The sequence below is a fragment of the Cyanistes caeruleus genome, chromosome 1 (genome assembly GCF_971803275.1).
Source record: "Cyanistes caeruleus chromosome 1, bCyaCae1.hap1.1, whole genome shotgun sequence".
In the NCBI taxonomy this organism is placed as follows: Eukaryota; Metazoa; Chordata; class Aves; order Passeriformes; family Paridae; genus Cyanistes; species Cyanistes caeruleus.
The window spans coordinates 19,259,977-19,273,164 of record NC_141701.1 but is presented as its reverse complement, the minus strand read 5'-3'; the positions used below and the strand labels follow the sequence as shown (position 1 = coordinate 19,273,164).

The following is a 13,188-nucleotide window of genomic DNA, read 5'->3' as shown; positions in this document are numbered from 1 at the left end:
ACGGGTTAGGTCCTGGAGAAAAACAGATATATGTCTTCTGTACACAAGGTGTGGTGGAGAAGTACTTTGTGCAGGTAAGCACTCTGCTCAAGGACTCTTCAGTAGTATTTGCAGATTGAAGGAATTAGTTGCCTTTGTCAGAGCTTGTGTTATTTTCACTTAATTAAAACACTACCTCAGTTTGTTTCTTCCCCTGGAATAATTCATTGATTCGCCTATTTTAGCTGCCCATTTATAATGATCTAGTGTTATGTGTTTTCAGAGGTCATTATTGTATTTCTGCTGACTGTTTGCAGTGCTGGATATTTAACATTAACTAAAAATCCTAGTCTTCCACTTCATTCATGGGAAGAATATTCTCAAGACTGTTGTTTATGATCTTATTTATCAGAAATACTTTGTATTCTAGAACTTTGCTTAATGGGTATTTAATTCTAAATATATAATATGAAAATTTAATTAGTTTACTGAATAATATCTGCTTTTTAGAGGTCTTTAAATTTTAAAAAATCAAGAACACAAAGAAATATTCAGAGTATTTTGGACAGCAAGTTAAAAATAGGGAAAATGCATCTAACATTGAGCTGGAAGCTGTAGTTTTAGAAAATATCTGGAGCCAAAATAACAGCTCATCTCTGGCAAAAGTGGGAGAGAGGGAGGTTTTGCCTTCTTTTTGTACTCTCCTTTGCTCACTCCCCTTCTCCTGCCACTTAGGCAAGTGCCATAACTATGTGTGTGATTGCCTGGAGGGTGGATGTCACTCCCTAAAGCAGCAGAAGCCCAGTCTTTGGGCAGCATCATTTCTCACAGCTCAAGTGAGTGCCTGGCCTGCAGACTCAGAGCTGGTGCAGGGAAGGTGGAGGCTGGTGCAGCCATGGTGGTGAGAGCAAGCAAAACCCCACCAGATTTTGGGGGTTGGTCTATGAACTGCTCCCTGCTTTAGGCTGAAACAATTAGATTTCCCATTGTAATTTAAGACGCCATTTAAAAATCATAGAATAGAATAGAATAGAATAGAATAGAATAGAATAGAATAGAATAGAATAGAATAGAATAGAATAGAATAGAATAGAATAGAAAGAATAGAATAGAATAGAATAGAATAGAATAGAATAGAATAGAATAGAATAGAATAGAATAGAATAGAATAGAATAGAATAGAATAGAATAGAATAGAAAGTTCAGTTGGCAGGGACCTGCAGTGATCATCAACTGCCTGACCAATTCAGGGCTAATCAAATGTTAAAGCAAGTTTTTAAGTGGATTGTCCAAAAGCCTCTAAAATATTGACAGGCTTGGGGCATCACCTCTCTGGGAAGCCTGTTCCACTTTTTATTTCCTTTTCAGTAAAGACGTGCTTGCTAGTGTCCAGTCTGAACCTCCCCTGACAGCTTTGAACTATTCCTGAACCTCCTGTCAGTGGATGTACCAGGACGATGAGAACAACACCTCCCCTTTCTTCCCCAGGAAGCTGTGGAGTGCGATGAAGTCTTCCCTCAGCCTCTTTTTTTCCAAAGTAGACAAAACCAAAATCCTCAGCCACAGCCCCAAAATAGGGCTGTCAGAAGTGGGATTCGAACCCACGCCTCCAGGGGAGACTGCGACCTGAACGCAGCGCCTTAGACCGCTCGGCCATCCTGACCCAGGTGGGGGAGCTGTAACGGCTCCATCTCTGCCTACCCGTAAATATTTTTAGTGATGTAATATTGTTCTATACACAGTGGGTGGTAAAAAATATTCCAAATGAAAACGTATTTTGTGTTGGCTCTCTGGTAACCATAATAACTGATGTTTATTTATACATGCAGCTGCTGCATTCTGTGAGTGAATGAGAAAGAAGCAGGTACTTTTGCATGTATATTACATGTCACAAAGCAGACATTTGAAGCTGTACAGAAATTAATAAGAATGTGGTATGCAGTACGTTTCACAAGGACATTGCTTAAGGCTGGTTTGTTTCCTGTAGCGTATATGAAAATCCCCTTGAGATATGTGCAAGTTATTCATGGTAAGAGTTCTCTGATACTTGAAAGGGAACTGTGACACTGAAACAAATTGTGTGTCTCCTTGCTGAGGGTTTTTTTCAAAAAAATTATTTGCTTGAAAACTGAATCTAGGAACCTCTAAACATAAAAATTTGGTCAGGATTTGGGAGTAAAATATGAAAGGCAAGAGGTGTGCTTGTTTGGAAGCATCAGGTTAAAGTACATTGTCTCTATTTGGACTATAAACTCACAAGAGGAAAAAAAATAAAATGAAATTGGGCCAAAAACTGACTGTCAGAAATGGCAAATATTTTAATTTAAAATATAAATTATTAAATTTATATTAAATATAAATTTAACACAAATTAAATAATTTTATTAAATTATATAATAATTCCTTAAAACTTTAAGAAGCAATGTTTTCCAATGACAAAAAAAAGGCAACTGACTGTACTAGATTGGCCAAAAAATTGGTGCTGGTTTTATTTGATACTGTTGCCTCTGTATGGAGAAACCATTTTTTTCTGGCTACAGTTTTTCAGTGTCTTTCTCACACTGGGGAGCCCAAAGTGCTGGGTCCAATACTTTGGTGCCATCTCATGTGTGCTGAGTTGAGGTAAATAATGATTTGTCTTGACCTACTGGCCATGTCCTTCCTTGGAGGCACACAAGAGTTGACTGGACAAGGCTCTCTCTCCTCCTGACTTCAGAGTCAGTCCTATTCTCAAAGCTGACTTTGCTTTGAGCAAGACTTTAGAGCAGGTAAGTACTAAAGGGCCTCTCAAACCTAAACTGTCTTGTGACTCTACAGCTATGTGCCATAATTCTGAATGATTTTATGGACCAGTGCTTGTGAATTGAGAGTATCAATGCTGTAACTTGGACATGCTGTAATGTGTCCTGAACCTTTGCATTTTTATCCTTGTACTCGTTGTAGGGCAGAAAGCTGTCTTGTCTGAGGCCTAGCAGAATGAAAAAATGAGCCTGTGTAACCAATATTCTTGTAACATCCTGGAAATTTCATGTTTCTTATTATGCTGGGAGTCAGAAGTTTTGCTGTAATGCATTTCAGCGGTCTTGGTTGACTTACTGGAAGGTGCAATTTTCTCATATTTAGAATTAGTAATATATTATATATTAGTAATATATTTAATTTCTAGATAATAAATTCTAGATAATAAATATTTAAATTCTATAGAAACACGGTCTTGGAAAGGTCACAAAACATGTTTATATGTGCTAAAATAACAGTCTTAGCCAAAGTGGTGCTATTTGGTTGATTTTTTCCTAAACTAGTGGACTGATTAGGGGTAGACTTTTTCCAGCTTTGGTATATAGTGAAATGGGCTGAGTCCAATAAGCAGAAATACAAATGGCAGAAATTTGACCAGCAAAGTCTACTTGTAATGTAGTAATTCCAGAACGAGCAGCAGTTGCAGCCTACACTCTTTCTGCTGTCAGCATAGAGCTGTCTGGGTCTTCAGCCAACAGCTCCAAAACATTGTGTTCCCTAGTTCAAGACATATTGATGATGCAAAGGTGACTAAATGTGTCTTGAATTGCTGGGAAATTAAATAGATCTTAATTTAAATCAAGTCCAAGTCATAAAGATAACATTTCCCATTGGCTTCCAGACTGGTAGATCACACAGGAAAGCATAACTAAGTGCTCAATCCTGCTCAATCCTACTGCTCAAGCCTGCTTTTGGACAGCTCTCTCTCAACAGTGGGCATTTTTTGGCCCAAAACTTCATTAAGTACTGAGCTAATGCTCTGTAGCATTTGCTTTGTACCCTAAAAATCTGTAGATCTGGCTGACTTACTGGTCAAAACTGGTTCTTGGTATGCAGTTACTATATTGACTGAATTGAGCTCTAGTAAGTAAGAACTGAAAACCTCAGTAAAAAATGTCATATTTAAAAAGATGTATGTGTTCTCCAAATGCTTTGGCACAGACTGCCTGTCCATCACACATTCAGACTCCTCAGAACTGAGGCTGGAGGCTGTTGTGTTGCAGGATGTTGATGGGCTCCAGCAAATGTGTTCCTATCCACTAAAAAGAAAGTCCCTGGGATGTAAAGTGCATTGGTATTACCCATTGAAAGGGTTTGCTCTACTGGTACTGAGTACATGTTCTGATGATAGCAGGAGAAAAAGAAACTCTTAGGCAAAGGTATCACTGTTGATAGTCTCTGATATTTGCTTTATGCTGGTGCCCAACCAATCAGTGATTTGCACTGCTGTCAGTGTACAGCAGTAGCTGATGTATTGAAATGCTGGGTCCAGTATCTCCAGGACTGGAGATAAAGGGCATCATGATATCCCTTGATATGGAAGGCCTCTCTGCCACCTTTGCTTATCTCTTCTGTCACTCGGTAGCCCTTCCTTGGACATTTTGGGTTTCTGTCTGCTTTAAGTAAAGGTTCTCACAAAGTGAGAGCATTTTTGTGCTTTTCTTTCTTTGAATAGGAGAGTTGCTTTCCTGCTTATGTTTCAGGTGTCTCCCTGTGGCCCTGAAAGAATTCAAAAAGAATGACTGTGTCCAGTGGGACCTTCTCCCAAAGAAGGAATCTCTCCTTCCAAAGAGAGCATGAAGCATTTTATATGGGTGATAATCAGATTAAATGTGGTTAAATGGAGACTCGACTTCAAATGCTGATGCCTTTTCACTATACTTATAACTTCACATTTTACCCCTAGTTCTGCAAAAACAAATGCTCTTGACTTTACAGGTATCTCTAATCCTGTTGTCAGGCCTTTTTTGGTTGCACAAAGGGAAATATAAAGAGATGCATAGACTCAAAATGTTGTCAAGAAGGTTAGAAGCTCTCTTCCTGTCCCCTGTAATCTTTAGGGACCAGACTCCCTCATTTATATGAAAAATACATTTACATCAGTAGCAGAAAGAGATTATAGGCTGGAAATGAGACTGCTCTGCATCAGATCCATGTTGTCTCAGCTGCCAGCTGTCTTTGCAGCAGAACTTCGTGTTGTAGTCACAAGTAAGAATAGTAATAGAGGCTTTTTCCTGGGCATATTCCCTCTGTTCCAGTGAGAATTAGAGATCTGAGGGGCACAACTGAGAAAAGACGTAATCATCTTACTCTATTCAAAGTATATTGAGAATCATCTTACTCAATTTAATTTTTTTTCTTGTTAGCTAACTCATCCTCAAAACACCTTATAAACAAGAATACACATAAACCTCCTTTGAATTAAGTATGTTCTCTTAAATTCCCCAAATAATATCTTCCTTTTGAAGATATAAAGCAGATTAAATGTGTGGAACCATGTGGTGTTTATAGGAGATCAGGAATACTAGGGAAGGCTGGCATAGCATGTCTGCACTGTCTGTGATAATTAAAGATGCCTCAGGAGCATATGTTATCAGCAGGATCCAGAAGAGAGACAGCATCGATGTGTGAGGCAGGGGAGGTAGGATTCCTTCTATCCCCTTGACACGGATGCCGAGTATCAGCTTTTCTTTCCTCACAAATCACTATTTCATCAGGAGCAGGAGCACCAGCTGGAGAACTCATTGCTCTGTGATTGCTGCCTGTTAAGTTGGAGTAATTTTTTTTCATAATACTTTTAGCTCCAAGTGAAATTGAGGAGTTCTTTAAAACAGAAAGATAGAACTGTCTTTATGTCTTTATGTCTCATGTCTGCTGTTCACAAAAGTCATGGGTGTGGGCTTTTATTCCTGCTTAAGATAAAGCACTAAGAGCTGTGAGGGTAGTCAGTGGATTTCTTGTCTGTTTTCACTAGAACATGTTCAGGTGAAGAGCTGAGTTCAGTTCTGTTCCCAACCTGTCCTCTTGCTGTCTGGTAACCGGCAGCTCACACGGATGGAAGTAGTTACATTTATGATTATCAGTACAGGGTATGGATGGGGGGTTGTATTTAACATGGCTGCAGTAAAAGGTGACTTGATAGCTGACACTGGGACAGAACTTGACCTGCAAAATCCTAATTACTAATTGATGAGTAAGCATCTAACCCAACTTTCAGCTTCCAGCTCAAGTGTTCAGCAGTGAAAAATATCCCTGTGCTTGTTAGGAAAAGTGAAAAAAGAAAAGAAAAGAAAAGAAAACCCATAAATCACTGGAGATGTGACAAGCATGGAAGTTTACAGTGACAGAATAACTATATTTTATTGCTAACGGGGACTTTATTTTTACTTTTATATAGCAAGTTCCTAAAATATTTGAAGCACATCTGCACATTTACACTCTATTAAAGTTCTGTCCTTATTTATAAAGGTAATAGCAAACAAACTATTGAACTGGAAGGAGTCTTGTCAATTATTTATGTTAAATGAATCAGATGCTGTTATGTGTCCCAGACGCTCAAGTGAAAAAAACAGTGACAAAAGTAGTTTATCACATAACCTGTGGAGGAAGCCCTGTGTCTTGTCTTGGCAGTTTCCAGGAAGGCAGAGACATGGTAGAGAGGTTTTAGCTTAGACAGGGCTATATAGGGTTTGGCTGGTAGACCTGGCTGTGGAGAGCTGGATGTAGCTAACACAGGATTTAGTGAAGGGACAGCTCTAGAAGGGCTTACCTCGTGCTAGCTAGAGAAGGGAGAACCATGTGGCATTATCCAGAGTGCTGCAGGTGATTGTCTATTCCTGGTGTTTTTGCAGGGTAACAAAACAGGCTTTGAATAAAGGGCAGTACCTGACTGTGGCTTGGTTTCTACTTCCATGTCATAAAGCCACTTCCTACTTACTGAAATTCTATTCTACCAGGCCTGTTGGTAGTGGATATTAGCTGTTGGTAGTGGATATTAGGTGTGCTTGGCACATCTTTTTGGACACTGCAGCCTTTCTCTCCTCTCCAGATGGAATGGATGGCATCTGCAGCCACTTGCTCTCTGAGACATAGGTGAATGTTCCTTCTGAGGTGCAGAGGGAATGAACCTCCAGTTGATTTTATATGGGTCTATTTGCAGTAAAAAAAAGAGAGTGCAACCAATGAGTGCAGCACTGCTAATTATCACACAGTAAAGACAATGAAAAATAATAATGATATTATATCATGTCTATTACGTAATAAGAGCACTAAAGTACTGAATAATGATTAGTGTATAATAAAATGTGGAAGGTTTCTTAAGAGTGTTGTATATTTGGAGAGTGGGTTTTGTAGTGCAACTGTAAATACTAGAGTCTTGTGACTGTGTTATGCAGTATGTAAAAGAAATAAGATACTTCACCCTTCACTGTGTACAGAAAACAGTAACACAGTAGCTGTCAAATAGTAGCCATCCCTTAGACTTTCCTCTTTTCCTAAAAGCATGATATTTGCATGTTTACTTTTCTTATCCCAAAGAGACATAGTGCCTTTTTTCTTTCCCTCAAAAGGATTTCTATTTGCATGATTAATATGTTCCTTGCATACTGTGAAGAGGAATATCTGCTTCACTCTGGTTCCCTGGCTGACTCCCCATCGACTGCTTTCCAAACTAACATAAGAACTATTCATGTTTGCAACAAAAAGAAATCATGCTGCTTTGGAGTGTGGTTTTCTTGTTGACATTTTAGAAACTGTTCCAGGCTCTTCTTAATATTTAGACAAACAAATATGTTTGCTTTTTTTTCTGGTGCTGCTGTTGACATTTCCTAAGGGAATCGCTGAAGATGTTAACAACTTCCCAGCACAGGCATGCTGTAATGGAATAGCTCTTTGCTTGTGGCCCTGACACAAATTCCTTTTAACTGATGTTTTTGCTGAAAGTAATGTGATTGTGATAACTTATGTGAGTCAGGGTAAATGTGAATCAGTCCTGGCTATTTTGGGGAGCATAAATGTCTGCTAAACTCCTCAGTGTTTTTCTTCTTGCAGATATAACAAGCAGAAGGTATCAATTTATTGCGTGCCTCAGAGCCTCTGCGCTGCACAAATATCTGCAGTGCAGAGCAGGAAGAAGGTCCATGAGGAGCACTGGTAATTGGTGAAGCCTGAAGGCCAGGGAAGCTTGTAACTCTACCTGCAGAAATTGGTCAGTTTGGGGCTCAGCTAATTTTGGAAGCAGTAGCCATGAAAAACAATCACATAGTGGAACGTGCCCCTGTATGTGTAGTGTGTGCCCCAAGGGCACTGTAGGTTAGACACAGATTGATGTGTCTGAGTTGAACCTGTGCACTGCCATAACTCTGCTATCTGGTCAGTACAAACAGGGTGTAATTATGTTAGCTATTAACCCAGGCCTGTCCACTTAGAGAATTTATATAACCTTCTATGGGTGAAGGTTTTGAAGACTTTTTAAGCAGGTTGGGTTTTGTTTTGGAATCCCAGATTAAAAGTCTGAAGCTCTTATATGCAACTAGCCTGTTTAGTGTGTGTCTCCATTAAAAATGTTCCTACAAGAATCAGTTTTAGCTTACAATCTTTTAGCAAGTCTGTCTCTTTTTCTGACTGGTCATGTATTGCAGCTATAGAACAGATTTTCCTCAAATTTCCATTGCTGTTTTAAAATCTTTTCAATTAAAAAATTTCTGTCTCTGGGATTATCTTAACCACAGTTATTATATCATCTGCATTTTCAGAGAAAATGTAGAGAAACTCATTTGCAAGGCAGTCATGCAGCAGGATTTTGGCCATATTTGTTCTGTTCCTGAGCCCTTTGGCTGAGGCTCCAAGAGGCAGTCTTTGTTGGTCTGTGGCTCTTCCCCTGCCTTGAAAAGGAACAAAAACTGTCAGGAAGAAAGATACTCATCCTAAGGGTAGACTCCAGTTACATTAAATAGAATAGCAGCCACTTGGAGATGGGACTGGAAGGCAGCCAAAAGGACACTGAAATTTTTCAATAGTCTGTCCCTATCCCTGTCTTCCAGTGATCAACAGAGAATGTAATTTCAACCTTCAAACTATTCACTGCAACCAAAGGGAACTGAATGCTGTTCTGGCTCTATTTTAAAGAGCTTTGTAACCTAGATAAGGAGATACTCTTCTTTTAAATGTGCATGCTGTTCTACTATTGCAGTAAATCATTGCAGGTATTACAACCTATTGATTTAAGTAAATGGTCCTTTTGGCTGTCTTGAATGTGTTTCATAAGGAAAAAAAATTGACCTTGACCTGTGGATATAACACTTTTGATTAAGGGTTTCTCAGATGGTCCGTCCTGCTGGTATCATTAGCTGGAGGCAGTCGGCCAGGAATCACCAAGTGAAGTCATGTTTTGAGGCATTAGTGTCATGGCAAGATCCAATGGCTTTCCTTGTAATACCTGCAAAAGAGTTTAATTGTATGCTGTACCTTCTTTATCAAAATCTCTCAGATTTATGTATGTATAGGCAGATGGCCTGTGACTACAGCCATCATGAATCTCTAGCAATTTCATGCATGTATTTGCAGTATCATTTTTCCTTTCCTTGTGAGAAATCTGTGTACCCTCATGCCACTATATGGGAGATGGAGCCCACTGAGCTGGGTAGGTCCTCTCAGCTAAAGTAAGGTCAGAAATAGCCATCAGAACAGATCTGCTGCCACTTGTTTGCAGGCACTACTCCTCCCTTCCCAGTGGTATCTCTATTTATGTCTCCTAAGGAAGAGAGGAAGCTGAGGTCTTTTAATTTAAAATGTTGCGTTTTAGTAAAAGCAGCGGTACAGGAATATAAGAAAAATAAGAAATTGCATTATGTCGGTAAAAATCTCATTCCTACAGTCTGATATTTGGGAACTTTTAAAAATTACACGTATTCTAATGTTTGTGCAGTGCAGTGTTTCTGTTTTCTCCTGAAATGTAGAGCTGTATTTGTATGCTATTTTAAAAAACCCAACACCCTGTCCTTTTTTACTTCACATAATGGTAGTGAAATAGTGCTTCAGTAGACAGGAAAGCAGAGAGATGAGAGGTTTCCTCTGTGAGTATGCTTTGGATGTAAAGAAGCAGAGATGACATTTGCCTTCTGAAAGACAATCTGTAGGATTCACGAGTTGAGAATCGTGGGTACAATAGGTATACACTCTCAGCTTCCCACAGAGCAGCCTGCTCTGTTTTGGGAGTAGGTGTCAAAGCACAGGGTAGCTAAATGTTCTGCCCAAAGCCCAGCAGTTCTGACCAGGCCATGGGAGAGTGCCACAAAGTATGGCACTTATTGTGAGAAGCATGGGGTGTTTCAGAAATGTGGAGTGTTACCTAAATTACCCAGTGACCACAGCTGGTAATTATGAAAAGCAGCAGTTACCACTGTGAGTAGTGCATTAGCTTCAACAGAAACTACTTGGTGCATTCAAGAGTAAAATAATGCCCTTCAGTTTTTTCATTAATGTAGGAAGGGTAGCTTTCTGCCATGCAAAATTCTGGATTTAGTACATGATAACAACAAATGTGCTGTTCAGGATGGATAGTTTTACCCAGTCAATTTTTGCAAATGTTTAGCAGATAGAGGAGAAAGAGTCACCTAATAACCACCTTTAAATTCGGCATTTAGTAAACACAGAATCTAGTGCATGGCTCAGATTTCAGTCTCTTGCTGTGCTTGTGCAGAGTCTTTTGCTTTTAAAGACCATGATAGATGAGGTGAAAACAATGACAGATGTTTTCTGTAATGTGGATGGCATGGCTTGCTGTCATGGGGATCCTGGACTTAAAATGGGCACTGCTGTTATCCGTGCCTATCCCGGGGGTCAGCCAGAACTGCATCTGACACCGCAGTACCACACAGACCTGCAGATGCTAGTTACCTCCTAACCCTTTTTTTAATTAAATATCCATAAAATTTTCTGTTATTATGCTTTTCTGAGCACAACTAGTTCGTTATAAGTACTCTGCTTGCTTTTTTTTTAGTTTTCCTCACTGTGCTACAGTGAATAAATCAGGGCTGAGAAGAAGACTGAATGAATAAAGAAAGGAGATGAAGAAAAGAGAGGTGAAAGGAGTAGGGAATGAAAATTAGGGACAGAGAAGTTACATATGTGTACGTATTTTGACGGCTTCAGAAAAATTAATAGACTCAGGATTATTTTTTAAGGAAAGACATAGGACATAAGAAATCGCAATTTTTAAAATATGGGGAAAACACTCCAGGTTTCTTACATCATAGCAATAAGTTTTAGTTTTATTCTAAGTATTTGAGTTTAGAAAATAAAATTGAAGCAAAAATAGAAAAAGGAAAACTGAATACTGGACCACAGAATGAAGAAGGTGAAACAAAAAGGAAGAAAAGCAGAGATAGAAGGCTACCTCAATCCACATTGCCCTAGTGCTTTTTATGCTCTGAGTCATACTTAGGGTCCCAAACATTTCAAAGAATTTAAAAGATGATTGTTTATGCCCACTGAAAATACGTGTATTTTTTTTAACACAAAAAGTTAATTAACCTGTGGAGCTGATGTCACAGGGACAAAATTTCTAGGGAGTTCAAAAAGCCTTCACATTAGTCAGCAGAAAAGAAACACTAAGGATTTTGTGAAGACAGTGTGGTGTTTTTTCTAAGGATTACAGGAAAAATCCCTGTTGCTCAAGGAATGGAACTTCTGGCCAACAATGGTCTGGAAGAAATTTCCTTGGGTTTTGCTCATGGGTGCTGGCTGCTTGTCAGTAATAGGATCCCTGTTCTCACACTGGTTTTTTACACTGGTTTTTGTGGAGTTTTATTTCTTGTTATGCAATGGGGCTAAATCACGCAAATCATGCTAGGAAAAAGTGTCTGAAAGTGATATACCATTCTAAAACCATTATGATTTGCCAGGGTTACTTCTGAAGTCATGGCCAAGCAAAAACGAGGCTGCAGACATCATAGTTACAGACTACTACTCCATCCACTTCCCATTCCTGCAGTGAAGGAAAACTTGCTAGATGGAGGTCTAATGAGTCACATTAGCTGTGACATTTCATCTGCCATAATAACGGACCACAATCAAATCATAATAATTCATACTTCAGTGTGAGGTGTTTAAATAAAACTGAATGGAAATTTCCTTACAATATGAACACATGTATTGCTATTTTTGCCTCTTTAGTTTTGTTTTAGTTTTTCTTGGGCCACAAAGAGGGTGTGGCCTTTTATTTCAGCATAGAACTACATCTAATAGAAGAGTTTTTGATTTTTTCCTTTTTATTTGTGTTTTGTTGTAAAACAATAGTTAAATGTTTCCTTCATTGTGCTAATGATAGTTGAGGTTTTCAGTGCTGAAGTGTTGCATTATTACTGCTTCCTGCATAGCCATCTCTATCATCTGTTTGCTCTTAAACTTGGTGATTCTTTTTAATGTGTTGCTTTTATGTGTCACCATGAATTGGAGTGGAATTATTCCAGTTTTCTTGATTTCTTTCATTAAAATTACTGACTTTTAAACTCTCTCTTAGAGTTTAATAATAGCCACTTTTGATATAGTAACAAAAAAAGAAAGCCTAGAGTTTTAAGAATATTCCAAAGGGGCTATAAAACAGACTATCAGATTACTGTTCACTTGAAATGATCATAGTGATAGAGAGATGAAAAGAAATTTGCATACCTTTTCAAACAGGAAGAAGAAAAGACAAGACTGATATCGTTATATCAAATGTGACGCTGAAGAGTTTTGCATTTATTTTCTCACAGTTCTTTCTGGCCTGCTGGGTTACTGGAGGACAATAAGCTTCTCACTTCTTCCTCTAGTTTCTGATTTTCATCTGGAAAAAGGATCCTTGAATTGATCTGGTTATTTCATGGTTGCAGACCATGATTACTTGAGAGTATGATTTACAGCTAAGAACCATAATGGCATTCAGTTTAAGCAGTCAGAAAAGCAGTGGGTTAAATGTAAAGATAATGTCACATTAGAAGAGCTGATTCCTGGTGCACTATTGAGTCAATTTCACTTTGTAACAAAAAAAAGTGTAATGTAGAATAAAAGTAGAAAGAAAGCACTACATTTTCCCCTTGTGAGCAAACTAGCTCACAACCATCCTCCCATTTTATGTCTGGGCTTAAAATAGTCACATAAAAATGTAGAAGTAATCAAGTATTCCATATACAAGATGAAATTCATATGTCTGACTTTTTTCTGACAGACATGTATGTTTAGTAGTCTTCTTCCCATATATATTTAGTAGTGTAGAGCAATTCCCTGGAAGGTCCAAGAAAGAATGTGAAAACTGATAAAGTGAAGAGAACTCAAAGAAGGAATGTGAAGAAGATGGATTGACAAGTTGTGGAGGTAATTTGGGACCATGAGAATACATGCATTGCCCAGTGAGTTAGCAGTGGGCTTTCT

General features: G+C 38.6%; 1 protein-coding gene, 1 long non-coding RNA gene and 1 other non-coding gene across 21 annotated transcripts in view; 2 read left to right on the top strand and 1 right to left on the bottom strand.

Annotated features, from left to right (window-relative positions):
* Positions 1-13,188, top strand: part of OXR1 (oxidation resistance 1) — a 258,539-nt gene that overhangs the window by 51,180 nt on the left and 194,171 nt on the right. The window lies entirely within an intron of this gene.
* Positions 1,560-1,642, bottom strand: TRNAL-CAG (transfer RNA leucine (anticodon CAG)). Its single transcript has one exon. It is a non-coding gene; the product is annotated as a tRNA-Leu (tRNA).
* LOC147655349 (uncharacterized) lies at positions 6,714-12,341 on the top strand. The gene is made up of 2 exons (XR_015284445.1): positions 6,714-6,870; positions 7,828-12,341. It is a non-coding gene; the product is annotated as an uncharacterized LOC147655349 (long non-coding RNA).